At 32.0% G+C, this 14,759-nt stretch overlaps 1 long non-coding RNA gene across 1 annotated transcript; it reads left to right on the plus strand.

The window, feature by feature from the left end:
* Positions 1 to 287: 287 nt before the first annotated feature.
* Positions 288 to 1,864, plus strand: LOC134279760 (uncharacterized). The gene is made up of 3 exons (XR_009994753.1): positions 288 to 540; positions 1,016 to 1,082; positions 1,674 to 1,864. It is a non-coding gene; the product is annotated as an uncharacterized LOC134279760 (long non-coding RNA).
* Positions 1,865 to 14,759: the final 12,895 nt, after the last annotated feature.

Below are 14,759 nucleotides of genomic sequence, written 5' to 3' on the forward strand. Positions count from 1 at the left end.
ACGTCCTGGAATTATGGACCTTGTGGTTACAGTGCTGCTATCCCACAAGTTGACATGGGATGGGATCGGATAGGATTCAGGATTGAGGATTCACGATAGAAACATATAGAAGTTAATCCAATCCTATCCTATCCTATCCTATCCTGTATCCTATACAGCCAATCAGATTCGAGCAAAGGTTCATTCATATTTCAGAATAAATAACAAAAACGAAATACGATATAAAATGTTTACAAAAGAAATATTTATAAAATTTCAATAGAAAATAAAACATGTTTTTCTCAAAACACAGATTTACATTATAAACTTCGAGTAACACGGCGTACGATCTAACCGTGAACGATCACCGGAAGATTTGGGAATGTAAACAACGAAGAGTCCATCGAAAGACCGTATTTCTTCAGCTTGTTTGGATGATTTAACCGATTCTTACTTGTGTAAAAATGATCTAACATGTTTTCTGTTAAATATGCTCTGTTTGTTTGGATAATTCCACAGGAACCGTCAACAGCGGACTTGAATAGATGATGTGATGTGCGAGTTCATGTAAGTATACTACACACTGTACACTGTACATGTTTGCATTTTTTATACTTATTTATCCCTCAAAACAATGTTCTCGTGTCTTAAAATATAAACATTTTATTCTATTTAATATAAACAAAAATTAGGTGCGGAAAAAGGAAGTAGTGTAGACAGAAGGGGGGATAAAATATTTACAAATACCCCCGTTAATCTGTCATATGATTCAATTAGCTATCAATGTGCTCCTCTAAGACTAGAACAGTCATATGTATTATGCCTTAATCAGTTTATTAATCTTATTATTTCCTTGATTCTTTCAATTCAGTGTAACTTATAATAAATTAATGTAGAATCATCATGATCATTTCTAATGCTACTGCTGAAATGTTTAATAAGATCACTCAGCAGTGCACTTACATATTGTACATGTATGTATGATGTATTGTGAGTTATGAAACATAATTTAATCTTTTAATATTCATCATTACAGTGACGGATTTGCCTGCACTCATGCGTCATCATGCGACATCACAGTATAAAGGATTTTAATCTAAATAGTATGTATGATTTTATTTTTATCATGTATTTTTAAATGGTCATTCAAATATATAAACATCATTATCTGCTTTGAGGTGACATGTCTGCAGTTTCTCGGAACAAGTGATTTTCTTTCAAAAATCTTGAGAGTTAAACTGAAAGAAATGTTGAATTTTTCTGGTCATCATGTTGCTGTTACATAGATATTTTCTTCTTCTTTTACATGTTCAAATTTCAAGACCAAAAAAAAAGAAAACCAAGAAAAAACATTAAATATATAAATACAAAGAGAAAATAGAGAAAAGTCACTGTTAAAACAAATGTATTCATACTTGTTAGCAAGTTGACAAGATAAAATGATTGATAATGTACAAGTAAATTATCTTAAATAAGATTTTTTTCTTAATTTTATATGACTGAGGTTGCAGTTTAAGATTTTAATTTTCATGATTTCTAAATGCATTTTTTTTTGAGAGAAAAAGGTGAAATTAAAGCCAATTGTACATAAAATGTGAAAGATAATCACAATCAAAAACATTTTAAATGTGTATGAAATGAGTATGACAAAATTTACAATCTACATGCCTATAATTATGTGATTTTTTTTTCAGGAAACCCTGCAGATTTGCAGCTGTGCAGAATGCAGTTCATGCCATATGCTGTTAGAGTAAATGATGAAAGATGTTCAAACCAGTGTCAAAGATTCCTAAGACTGAAATCATGGTGCTTTTAATAAGGAGATCAGTGTATGTTTTCTGTGCAATGTTGACATTTGTGGAACTGTTCAGTTTATGACCATCTCTCTGACAATAACTCTGACATTTGAATTTCAATATGAGCGTCGAATAAAACATTGATAAACTTAAATTTAAACAAAGTTCATGTACATGTATCTGTGATCTTTGAATTAAAATTCATAAATGCTGTACATGGATACTTTTAATGACTTTGTCTCATGGTAATGGAATATTCAATTGTTAAACATTGTCGAGGAATCACCTTGAATAAAAATATTGTGCACTTGATAAAGTTTTTTTTTCTCATTTAAACACTGATAATTTTAAGATCATGTGTCAAGGTCAAATAAAAGGTTACTCAAGAATGTGTTATACATACTGTGAATTCTTATGCATGTTTATAAGATCTAAGGAACATGTGTGGAGCATTTTAATATTTTTCAATCAGACACTGATTAAGATTCAAGATCCAATGCCAAGGTCAAATACAAACTTGCTTTACTCAAGAATGAGTGATAAATACTGTAAATACTGTGAATTCTGAATTTCTCTTGCATGTTTTGTAAGATCTTAGGAACATGTGTGACCTCACTACAATATTTATTAATATTATACTTTCATGTAAATTACTTGAATCTGATTCGTTGAGAAACATTTGATAAAAAGCACTACTACCCGCTGAATAATGAAGCCATGCCCTCCAGGGTAGCAACAGTCAACATTGCTTGACGATGGGTGGTATTACAAAAAATAGTGACTGCGGAATTTATGCGTGCACAGTTCACTGTTATATGTATCTGTATAAAACATTCGGTATAATATAATAAATATTGCATATAGTTGAGTGTAACATTGAAAATTTTCACCCCTTGAAAACCATTGTCAACCTCAGCTGCGCCTCTTACACTGAACTACATGCAATATTTATATACTGTCAATCTGTCAACCAACATCAAATTTAGAAAATATATTCTATTAAACATAAATTATTAAATTTTCACACATAAAACAAAATAGGAAATTGAAATACATTTGTACTGCTCTGAGGTGACCATAAACTGAGAAGAAACTGAAGTTAAATGAAAAAAAAAACATTTTGATCATCTTGAATTTTATTTAACAACTATATATTTTGCATGTTTGAAAAATATCACATACGACGAATCTTGAACTAAAATTTTAAAAAAGAATAAATTATGAATTTAAATACAAAAATCATACATTTAATATTTGATATAATAAAACAATTTCACATTTAAAATGTTTAGTATGTGAAAGTCAAGAAATTTTACATATAGATTTTGACTTGTCTGTTTGGTTTATGGTCTAGTCAGATCTTTTTTGAGAATTGCATACAGAAAAACCTGTTATGCAGGCACAGTTAGACTATAGATACATGTACATGCATGTTATTTTCATGGTGCTCAGTTTAGAAAAAAAATATAATTTTACATGTAACATATACTTAAACATTTTTACCGTATAGGCCAATGCTTTTTAAAAATAATTAATTATAATACGTCGGACGCAAGTCGCGATCCCGGGTCTCCCGATCATTGTTAGTAGGAAAATTAACCCTTACTCTGCTGTATTGTTTTTATAAGTAAGCACTGTCTCTGCTGAATTGTTTTTAAGAAATGATGAAATATGCACATACAATCTTTAAACTTATATAAAATGTTAATTTTTTAAGTTACAATTATATAATTTTCCAAGCACATAGATATCATTTAGTTTTTTATCAAAATATTATCATGTATATTAATTAGTGATAGGATGTTGCCATGGCAACCACTGTTTAAAGGTCATTATCCTGAAAAGCATGATTATTTCTTTGTTTTTCAATAATTATGTAATTTGAGCTTAAAAATAATGTACCAAGTTATGAAAATGAGCATATTGCTAACCTGAGAAATTTTCATGAAAATTTCATGGTCAAGGTCATTTCAAAAATGGTAAAAATGCATTAAACTTCAAGGTCATATCTATTTATTATATCGCCTGGAACGAAGTCGGGCGACATATTGTGATTGTACACGTTTTTGTTCTCCAGGCTGTTTCTCGAAAATGGCTGGGACAATCTTCCTGAAAATTTCCTCAAAGGCAGATCACTGGTTGTAGTTGTGTTGTGTGGTCATTCAGTTTCAAAATGCTACTGTTGCCATGGAAACCTGAAAAAAAGTGACGAATTTTGTCCTCGAGTGTTCTCTCTTGTCCCTTGAACACTTCATGAAATTTTATTTATGCAATGATTAGTAACTGTAATTGTACTCATTGGATTTAGAAATTGCAAATTGTCAATAGTTTCCATGGGGGGAAGAGGCGGAAAAGTGAAAATTCTTAACTTTGTTTTTTAAATCAAAGTAATGAAAGGACTGATACGAGTTGATGGGTTGTTGAAGTTAGCTAATGGGCATCCGTTTTAGTGAATAAAATGAGTCTTGTCCAGTTCGAGGCCACATACGCTATTGCTTGCAATAGCAGACTTTCTAGTTAATCCAACTATTTTATCCCCTAATACTACATAACAGAACAAACAAACAAAACTTCGGCTGTCCTAAAAGGTCTGATACCCAGTTTTTGGATAAAAACAATGTTAAAAAAATGCGACCTTGACCTTAACGAACTAACCATGGGTCAGGGTCATGAGACATCTGGAGGTTAAGCAACCTTTGTGCTAGTTAGTGCCTCCAAAGTTCACAGACTAACCATACTATGTTGTTGTTAATGATCTTGGTTAAATGACCTTAAATTGAAGCCTGTCAGTAACATAGGATCCTAGGGTAAGTAATGCGCCTCCGTAGTTTTATGAAGTGGACACGCAAAAGCGTGACGGTACAGACACAATTAGCGTCAGTTTGTGGGAGGTGGCATCAGTCCTAGTTTGTAGCTCCTCTGCAGAATTTTTAGAAATGATACATATTACACTGTCAGTTCTAAAGAGAAGAAAATTTATTTTTAAAATTAAAAAAATAATGAACTCTAGAACATCAGCTTTTGACATTTTTGCATACATTCAAATGAATCTGCAACTTGACAAAAGAATGGAACATTCATTGGATAAAGATGAAACCAGGTGGTTTTCAGTTTGCGAAAACTAGATAACATTGGCAAATATTGCCATTAAAAAAAGAATAATAAACATTTTACCCGTGACTGTAAATCAATCTTTTAAATGGTGGAAAATTGAAAACAGATATATTTGTAAGCTGTGGTACAATTATTATCTAATGCTTAGCTAAGACATGTTCATTCCAAATCAATTTTCAATATGAATTGTGTCTCATAATCTTAATGCTTTTTAAAGCTTATTAACATGGTATGCAACACAGTCAGCATTTCAGAATCATCAATGTCGATATATCAAATTGTCAGATAATATATTGTTCTTTTCAAAGTGGTATGAGCTGTAATTTTTTGTACAGGATGACAATTATTTCATTATGCTTTATGAAAGCTTTTAATTTTGACAATTTTTTTTATAAAGATATTGAATAACAAGAAGTTGAAAAACTATATTTTTCTGTCATTGCATGGTTAATAATTCACTGTCATTGCATGGTTAATAAATCATAATTTTGCAACAAATAATAATCGAAACACAAAAATTCTGCTCATATTAGTTTCACATTACAATTTATCATTCAAATCGTCAATCAAATCAATCTTCAGAAGCGAATTTTATTTGTTTTTGTACTAAAATGTACTCCTGCTTTGTATGATATATTTCAAAACATGGTGTTAAGCAAAGTGCAACATTACATTCCTTGCATTTGTAGCTGGTCATGCCACCACACCTGCTGGGCCGTTTCTCACCAGGCCGCATTGGTGGCAGCATTCCTTTTCAGCAGGTCCACACACAATGCACTCGCTGTGGAGCATCTTCCTTTACCAGCAAGGAAGTGCCTTCCTGTTAATCGCTCGAGGATCCTGGAGCAGGCCGTCCAACATGTACCCCATTGGTTGCTCCAGATGTCTGGATAAGTTGTTCCACCAGCTTCCTTCTAAAGTTGCGCTGAAGCATTGGAGTTACAGCTTTGCAGGATCTTTGTACAAGACTGATGAATTGACAATCGCAACATTCATAATATGAAGAAAAGTTTCTTCCACCACTTCAAAGTTTTGATCGGCAATTTGTAATTTTCCAATCATTTGATTGTGTCGATCTACTGCACCCATCTTTTTGTCATAGGTTTGCACCATAGAGGGCCTTACTTTAATTTGATTTTGAATGAAGTTATGGTCACCTGTTTCTAATATTTGTCGAACTCAGTAGTGCTAATAAAGGTGGAGATTGTCTGAAGAACTTCTCTCAATATTCTGAGGGACTAAGGGACCATAATCAGCAGTTGCTGCTTCCTTTTTCTCGGTTTGTAAGCTGTATCTTTTTCATTTTCTGGAAATGCCTTTCCTGTAAGGACGCACGACTGTTAGCTCCTGTTCCCAAGACCCATAGATCCATAAACAATTGAGGGAGCTGTAAGAGTTGTTGTATAAAGGACGACCTTTCTCAAAATGATTGCGAAGGAGATCCATGACAAGGTCAGTACTGCTGCACCATTTTTCGAAGGGGTCCGATATTGGACCTTCCAGTGTATAGTTTGAACTTCAAACAAAATGCATTATCGGCATCACATAACATGTATGCTTTCAGACCATACTTCACAGGTTTATCGGACCGTACACCGTAAGGATAAATTCCTCGCCATGCTACCATGCTTTCATCGATAGCCTGAAGTGCTTGATGAGGCTTATACACTGAACCAAACCTAGAACACTCTTTATTGTAGTAGGAACCCAAGTTTGGAGTGGGTTGAAGCCTTCGGATCCACGTGGCATATAATTCGCATTATCATTTAAGTGAAGGAATGCTAGTATGAGCATAAACCTGTCTCGTGACATGACGCTGGGAAAGAATGGAATACTTGTTACTGGATTTACTGTCCAGTATTCCGATACATCTATCTGACAGACAAGTCCCCATGGCTATAGAAGCGCCAGAAATTTTTTAATCTCTAGACCTGTGGTGTCATCCATTTATGAAAGCGTGTATTCCTTAAGTGGCATGCCACTGTTTAGAAACTGATTTGGAATATCAATTGTTTTCCTTAAACATTTTTCATAGTCATTGTCATCTACAAATAGTTCAAAAAATTCCAGTGGAGAGTCAGTGTTTGAGATTTCATTTTGTAAACGAGGTACCTGTTCAAAGTTTAAGGAAAAGGAAAACTCACTACCATTACTTCATAATCATCTTATTTTAGGAACATCATACTCTCAATTCCATTCAACATTTAAGGTAATTGAGTCCTTTAAATTTAAATCTTTTTCAAAATTTTTTTCCCTTCTTCCTCAATTTTCATCTGTCTAAACAATAATTCAAATAATACTTCAGTAACCTAGGTTCGGCTATCTCCGACTTTGGTAAAGTTTTACATTTATCATGGAAATTTGATTTATCTAATTATATCTATATTTCACAGGAAACAAATAAATATTCCTCTGAATACTTTCTATGTATAAAGAACACACTAAAAAATGTTTTAGATTGGACACTTTAATTCATTAAAATTGAAATTAGATATAATTCGATGTAGAGTCCAACGATTAAAACAGCTCATTGCTTCGTCACATCTAACTTCTGGTGCCGATAAAACATACGCCTAGCCTTTTAAAACTAAAACTAGCCTTTAAAAGACGAAAGGAAATATATAATGTGTATTTTAAGATACTGTAAATACCTTTACTCGTAAAATCCTTGAAACTACTTGCGTAAATTCACGTTTAAAGACAATAAAGAAGCGATCAAAAAATCATGTGCAAGTCAACGCCATCTTGACTTACTTATACGCTTATATCATTTACAAATTTTGCCTCCAAAAAAAAATGAACGTCACAGGTTAATGAAATCTAATGTTGAATTATAAAAAAAATAAGTTTATAAATAAAAGAAAAGGTCGATATACAAGGATATTAATAACAATTATTTTTAATTCTACTTTTTAAAGTTACCGATTGGAAAAGATTTAAAGAATTGGAATTCCCCTTTTATAATTATAGGAGTTTCCCCCATACATCAATCAGGTGAAACCGCATATTGTGGGAAAATCACTTTTCTCTTTTTAAAAAACATAAGAGAAAAGTGAATTTTGCTAAATTCAGCATTTTTTATACAATAAGATAAATATGTAGTAATAATGTAATAAAATAAATTTGTTTTGTTGCTGTAAAAAATGAAGCAGCGGTACATTATACGTTGTACTTTCGCTTTCACGTGTTTACGTTAACTGCGACGCAAAATAAAAGCTCCGAAAAAACTACAATAAAATCACTAAGCATACTTAAAAACACATAGATACGGATGATTTAATTAAAAGAATCGGAACCTGTAACTTTACGATATTCTATGAGTTTTTTAGAAAGGGTCAACCCCTCTGCAATTTATCACGATTCTCGAGTTTTAAGACTTGGATTTTTTTCCTTGAGTTGATATATATGTGCGCTCCGCAGGACAGGACTGACGTCATAGTACGCACAAATAAGTGCGTGCAGCAGAGCAAGGGTTAACAAGTATGAGGCTCAGTTGGATAATATTCTTTTTATGCAAGTCTGCAAATTTAGGAACTTGTAATTTTCCTGCACGGCATGTTCCTTTCCTACCGATTCTGAAAATAATTAGTGGGATGTACCCAATTAGGCTTTCAGTTTGAATGGAAAGGACTGATACAACTGGATGGTTGTTCAAACTTAGCTAGTGGACTTTGGTTTTAGTGATGATAAAAGTAAAAATGAAAGTCTTGTCCAGTACAGGGCGACATATGCTATTGCTTGCAATAGCAGACTTTCTAGTTATTATTATTTTTCTTACCCATTTTGTGCACGCGATTTCTCTCTAACTACTGGGCTGATTCTCACTAAACTTTCACATCTGATGCTACCTATTCTGAACCTTATTGGAAATTTTTTTCGTTGACGCCGTCACGTCCGGTCGTGAGATATGGACAATTTCCTGATTTTCAAAAATGCAATTTTGTCTTGATTTAGTAGCAAAAACTGCTTAAGATATGAACTGAAGATTAATTGGACAATGATAGTTCATGATTTATAGCGTTGCAGAATCGCATTTTGTGCTGTTGTCAGTATTTGCGGTCGATACCGGAAACGAATTTAAGAAACGCAATTTTTAACTTTTCTTATTTAATATTTTTGGTTCTCAAGAATTGAATAAGATACCTTTTGCAGAAGCCAAAATATGCAATTGTTTTTGAAAATCGAAAAAAGCCGTATCCTCGAGATATATGCATTTGAAAACGCGAGCGGCGATCCCAGCTAAATGGTTAGCGCGTTGGATTTTCACGTGGCTGACCCGGGTTCGATCCCCGCGTGACGAAAACATTTTATCATTTTTTCTGCTCGATTTTTCGCATATTTTTAAATTTTAGACCATTTGGAACAATATATTATAAACTTTTAAGGGATATCTTGCGTAATAAGGGGTCACAAGGGGGAACGTCACATCTTTGATGCTTTATATCTCAAAAAGGGGAATATTTTGGTAAGCAGTATTGAACAAAAGATGGTCAGAAATACTGTTCTAAACAATATGCATACTTTGAATTTTTGTAAAACGGCCCCATGAAGGACTTGTAGGAGTGGCCCCTAAATATTTTCATTGAGCATATCTCCACAACGAAAAGAAATCTCTGAATAAGTGTTGAACAGAAATCTTTAAAATCACAAGACATTTCATTTGATATCAAGAAAATGGGGCTTACCTCTCAAATTAGGGGCTCAGAGGGGCCAAAGCTTTTATTTTTACTCTTAAATGATCAATATTTTGTGATACATTTTAGAGCTTAAGATTCATCTTAACGATTTGCATCAATATATGCTACTAATTTGATCATATGTTAACTAAATGAGGGGTCACAAGGGGCCAAAATGTTACATCTTTGACGCTTTTATATCTCGAAAAGGGGTTTATTTTGATAAGCAATATTGAACAAAAAGATTGTCAGAATAATGTTCTAAACAATATGCAATAGTCGAATTTTTGTAACAGTGCAATTGTAGGAGTGGCCCCTAAATATATCCATTTAACATATCTCCACAATCTCTGAATAATTGTTGAACAAAAAATCTTCAAAATCACAATACCTTTCATATAAAATCAAGAAACAGGGCTGACCCCTCAAATTAGGATCTCAGAGGTGCAATATTCTTTTATCTATAACTCTCTAATGATCAATATTTTGTCATACATTACTTGGGCAAAAAGTATTCATCTAACGATTTGCAACAATATATGATAATATTTTTATCATATGTTACGTAATTAGGGGTCGCAAGGGGCCAAAACTAACTATATATTTTTTTATGTTTTATGCTCGAAAAGGGGGAGTATTTTCATAAACAAAACTCATTGGAAAAACAAAACATTTTTCATACATTGTGATAAAAATGAGAAACTTAAATGAGGGAACTAATGTCATTCTCTTTAAACGAGATACTCAGTCAAAATCACATCTCATCTTATCGAGAAATTCAACGGAAGACCTACTCGTTGCTCGCAACGAGATCTCATCTAGTTATTATTATGTCGCCCCAACGAAGTCGGGGACGACATATTGATATTGTACGCATGTTTTTTTTTCAGGCTGTTTCTCGGAGATGGCTGGGACAATCTTCCTGAAACTTTCCTCAAAGGACGATCACTGGTTGTAGTTGTGCAGTGAGGTCGTTCAGTTCCAATATGTCTACCGTTGCCATGGAAACCTGTAAAAAGCGACAAATTTTGTCCGCGAGTGTTCTTTGGTCCCTTAAACGTTCGTCATGAAACTTGTCTTATTTTAATGATTAGTATCTGTAGTTTTGCAACTCGCATTTAAAATTTTCAAATAATCGATTATTGCCATGGAAACCAGGTGAAAGTTAAAATTCTTTAATTTCGATTTTCTCAATAACTACGCAGGCAATCGTTTTGAAACTTTCAGTGTTTATTCCTTGCAATGTGTCAAAGTGATTTCTACTTTTAAAAAAATGTAATGAGTCGCTCACAGTTGCCATAGAAACGAAAAAGAAAAAAAGATTCAGATGTACACATGTTTTCTCCAAGGTCTAGGTCAAAGGGTCACAGTTCGTCGTATCCAATAAAAGTTCTTCTCACAAGGATTACATATTTGAAATATAAAAGCCCTAGCACTTACCGTTAAAGTTATGGCTATGTACTATGTTCAAACACCCCCCCCCCCCTTTTTTAAGCCACAGCCAGGTAGAATACACAGATATAACATATACAACTTACAAGTAGCGTTTTAAAATCTTCATTCATAAAACTCAGTTTCCGTCATGTGATATTTTGTCATCATTCATTCTCCTTCTGTTTTGTCTCTTGAATTTATAAATATTTTATTTATTCTATATAAAAAAAATAACGATTTCAGCTGCATTTATTATCATTTCGCGTTTTCTTTTATATCTATCACTTTTATATTATTCATTTCATTAGATAGTGTAATAAAATTAAAAATGGGTACGTCATTTCCATAGTTTTTATTATTTTAAAAACCTTTTTTGTCCCCAGGTTGAAAACCTTATCCCCCCTGTTTTCTCTCGCCGTGTCTGTTTGCTCTGGAAATTTAACATTTTATCTTTCTAACAAAAAATTTCAACAAATGCCAATTTTGGGAAAAGGGGAAAAAAATTGGAATTTTATGTCGCCCCCGAAGTGGGGCACATAAAATTGAATTTACCTTTTTTTTTTATCCAGGCTGTTTCTGGGGATGGGTGGGCTCTTCCAAATTTTAAAACATCCTGGGTAGTTTAGTGAGGGCGCCAAATTTTGTTGAGGAAATGTAAAAACCTTTTTTAAAATTTTTCTCTGGTCCCTTGTTTATTTGTCTTTTTTTAAAGATTGACAGGTGCCCCCAAAAATTTTTAAAAAATTTTTTGCCCCAGGGAAAGGGGTTTTTCTTTAATTTGATTTTCTAAAATTTTCAGGGAATTTTTTTGAAATTTCTTTTTTCCTTTTGGGGTTTAAATACTACTTTTTAAAAAAAAGTAAAGATGCCCCAAATTTCCTCAAAAAAAAAAAATTGTGAAATTTTCCCGGTCAGGTCAAAGGGGGAAATTGTGATCCAAAAAATTCTTTCACGGTTAATATTTGAAATATAAAAGCCCAGATTATTTTATTTTCAGTTTTTAAACCCCCCCCCTTTTTTAAGCAAAAAAATAAAAAAACTTCAATTCAATGGTTTTAAAATTTCACATAAAAACTCATTTTGGTTTTTTGTAATTCATTTTTTCGTTTTTCCTTGAAATTTAAATTTTTAACAATAAAAAATAAAAGATTTGTGCAAATTTTTTTTATTTTCTTTTTGAATTTATTAAAAGTTTTTTTTTCAAAAGTTGTTTAAAATTATTTTCTTTCCAAAATTTTTTTTTAAACCTTTTTCCCTTGAGGTTGCAAATTGCCCCCGTATAAAAAAACTCCCAAAAATTTAGTTCCGTAAACTAAAAATTTAACATATTTTTTTTCATAAAAAATGCTTTGCAAACAGAAAAGTAATTTATAAAAATTTCAGGGGGTTTTTTGAGAAAAATTGGGGTTTTTAAGGCCCCCCGAATAACAAATTTTACGCATGTTTTTTTTATCCCCGGTTTTTCAGATTGGGGCAATTTCCTAAACCCCAAAAACCCTGGGTTGTTTTTGATAGGTTTATTAAATGTCTACCTTCCTAAACCTTAAAAAGAAAAAATTTTTGAAGGCCCCTTTTAAAAGAAATTGTTTTTTTAAATTTTATTTTTGGCAAATCAAAAATTTTTAAAATTATTGCCAAAAACCCGGTGAAATTTAAAATTTTTTAATTTTTTTTCTTTCCCAATTTTTTAAACTTTATGTTTTTCCCAAGTGTAAAAACTATTTTAAAAAAAAAGATGTACATTGAAAAAGAAACAAAAAAAAATTGATTCCTTTTTTCCTTTGGGTAAAATTTTCGTTCCAAAAAACCTACAAAAATTTTAAATAAAAAGGCCTTCCTTCAAAATGGGATTTCTTTTCAAAAGGGCCCCCCCCCCCCCCGGCAAAGGGCCGGGGGTACCGATAAAAATAAATTAAATACTTTTAAAAATTTTTTCCCTTTGATTAAGCAATTTTTCCCCTTTTTTTTTCAATTTTAAAAATTTTTTTTTTTATTAAAAAAAAAAACAAGGGCCAATTTTTAAAACGCTTTTTGAATTTTTTAATTTTTAATACTTTTTTAAAAAGGGGAAATTAAAAAAAAAGGGCGTTTTCCCTTTTTTTCATTCATAAATCCTTTGATCCGCTCCTGAGGTTTGCAAAGCCTTGATCACCACTGATACAAAACATTCATCTCGCCGAAAATGTTCATGATTCCGCTAAAATGAGAAAGTTTACACATATTTATCATTTCATAACAAACATCAGCTCTCTGCAATGCAGAAATGCTCGAATTGATGGTGGCATGTCAGATTCGTTTTTCGGCAGAACCTTAAAATGAAAGTGAAAGAGGGAAAATTTTCGTTCTATGGCGTTACAATGCACAAAAAATTCTGCATCTTCTTCATAAATTACATTTCCCAAGTTTTATGAAAAAGGAAAAATACTGCCAATTAACAAGTATGAGGCTCAGTTCAGTACATTCTTTTATGCAAGTCTGCAAATTTTGGAACTTGTAATTTTCCTGCACTACTTTCTTCTCCTACCGATTCTAAAAATAATTGTGGGGTGTACCCCAAATTTAAGGGCTTCCGTTTCCAATGGAAAGGACTGATACAACTGGATGGTTGTTCAAACTTAGCTAGTGGACTTTGGTTTTAGTGATGATAAAAATGAAAGTCTTGTCCAGTACGGGGCACATATGCTATTGCTTGCAATAGCAGACTTTTAGTTATTTTTTTTCCCCACCTTTTGGGACTTTTTTGTCCGAATGTTTTTTACCAAACTGTTTTTTGGGAGAGGCTGGGAATTTCCAAAACTTTTCGGACGATCACTGGGGGGGGTAAATGTGAAATTTAAAAGGGGTAATTTTAATTTTTTTTAAAAAATTTTTCCAAAAAAAGAAAAATTTTTAAAAAGCGGCAAATTTTGTCCCGAGAGTGGTTTCTCTTTTGGTCCTTAAATTTTTTTTTTTATGAAAAAGTTTAAATTTTTAAAATAGACTGTATTGTGCAAATTGATTTAAAATTTTTTTAAAAAAACCCCATAGGGGCCTGAACAGGTTTAAATTTAAATCTTAATTTTTGATTTTCCCAAAAAACAGGGATTTGTTTAAAACTTCAAAAAGGGGTTTAAATTTCCTGCATTGTGGGGCAGCGTTTCTCTTTTAAAAAAAAATTAATATTTTTTGTTTTTTTTTTTTAAAAATTTTAAATTTAAAAAAAGGGAAAAAAGAAAAAAAGAATTTAAGATGGAAAAAGGATGGGGGGCCCCAATCTAGGTTTTTAAAAAAAGGTCAAGTTTTTCCCCGGGGGGGATAAAATAAAAATTCTCCCCAAAAGGATTACATATTTGAAAATAAAATAGTTAGCAAAGTTATGCATTACCTATGCAAACACCCCCCCCCTTTGAAGGGGAAAAGGGGCCGTTTTAAAACAAAATTTTTTTTAAATTACAAATTACAAAAGTTAGCGTTTTAAAAACTTCTTCCCAAAAACTAAGGGTTTTCCCTTTTAGGGAAAATTTTGTTTTATTTTTTTTTTCTTTTTTTTTCCTTTTTTTTTTGTTTCCCCTTTTGAATTTTAAAAAAAATTTTAAAATTTAATATAAAAAAATTCTTTCAGTGCATTTTATTTTTAAATTTTATTTCGGTTTTCCTTTGTTTTTTAAAAAATTTTTTATCATTTCAAATAAAAAATTAAAAAATTAAGTAAAATTTATAAAAAATTTTGGGTTTTTTTCCCCCTCATTTTCCAAAGTTTAAAAATCAAAATTTTCCCTTT

This window comes from Saccostrea cucullata, unplaced genomic scaffold (assembly GCF_032062105.1).
Source record: "Saccostrea cucullata isolate Sc308-1 unplaced genomic scaffold, CSIRO_AGI_Scuc_v1 ctg7553, whole genome shotgun sequence".
NCBI lineage: Eukaryota > Metazoa > Mollusca > Bivalvia > Ostreida > Ostreidae > Saccostrea > Saccostrea cuccullata.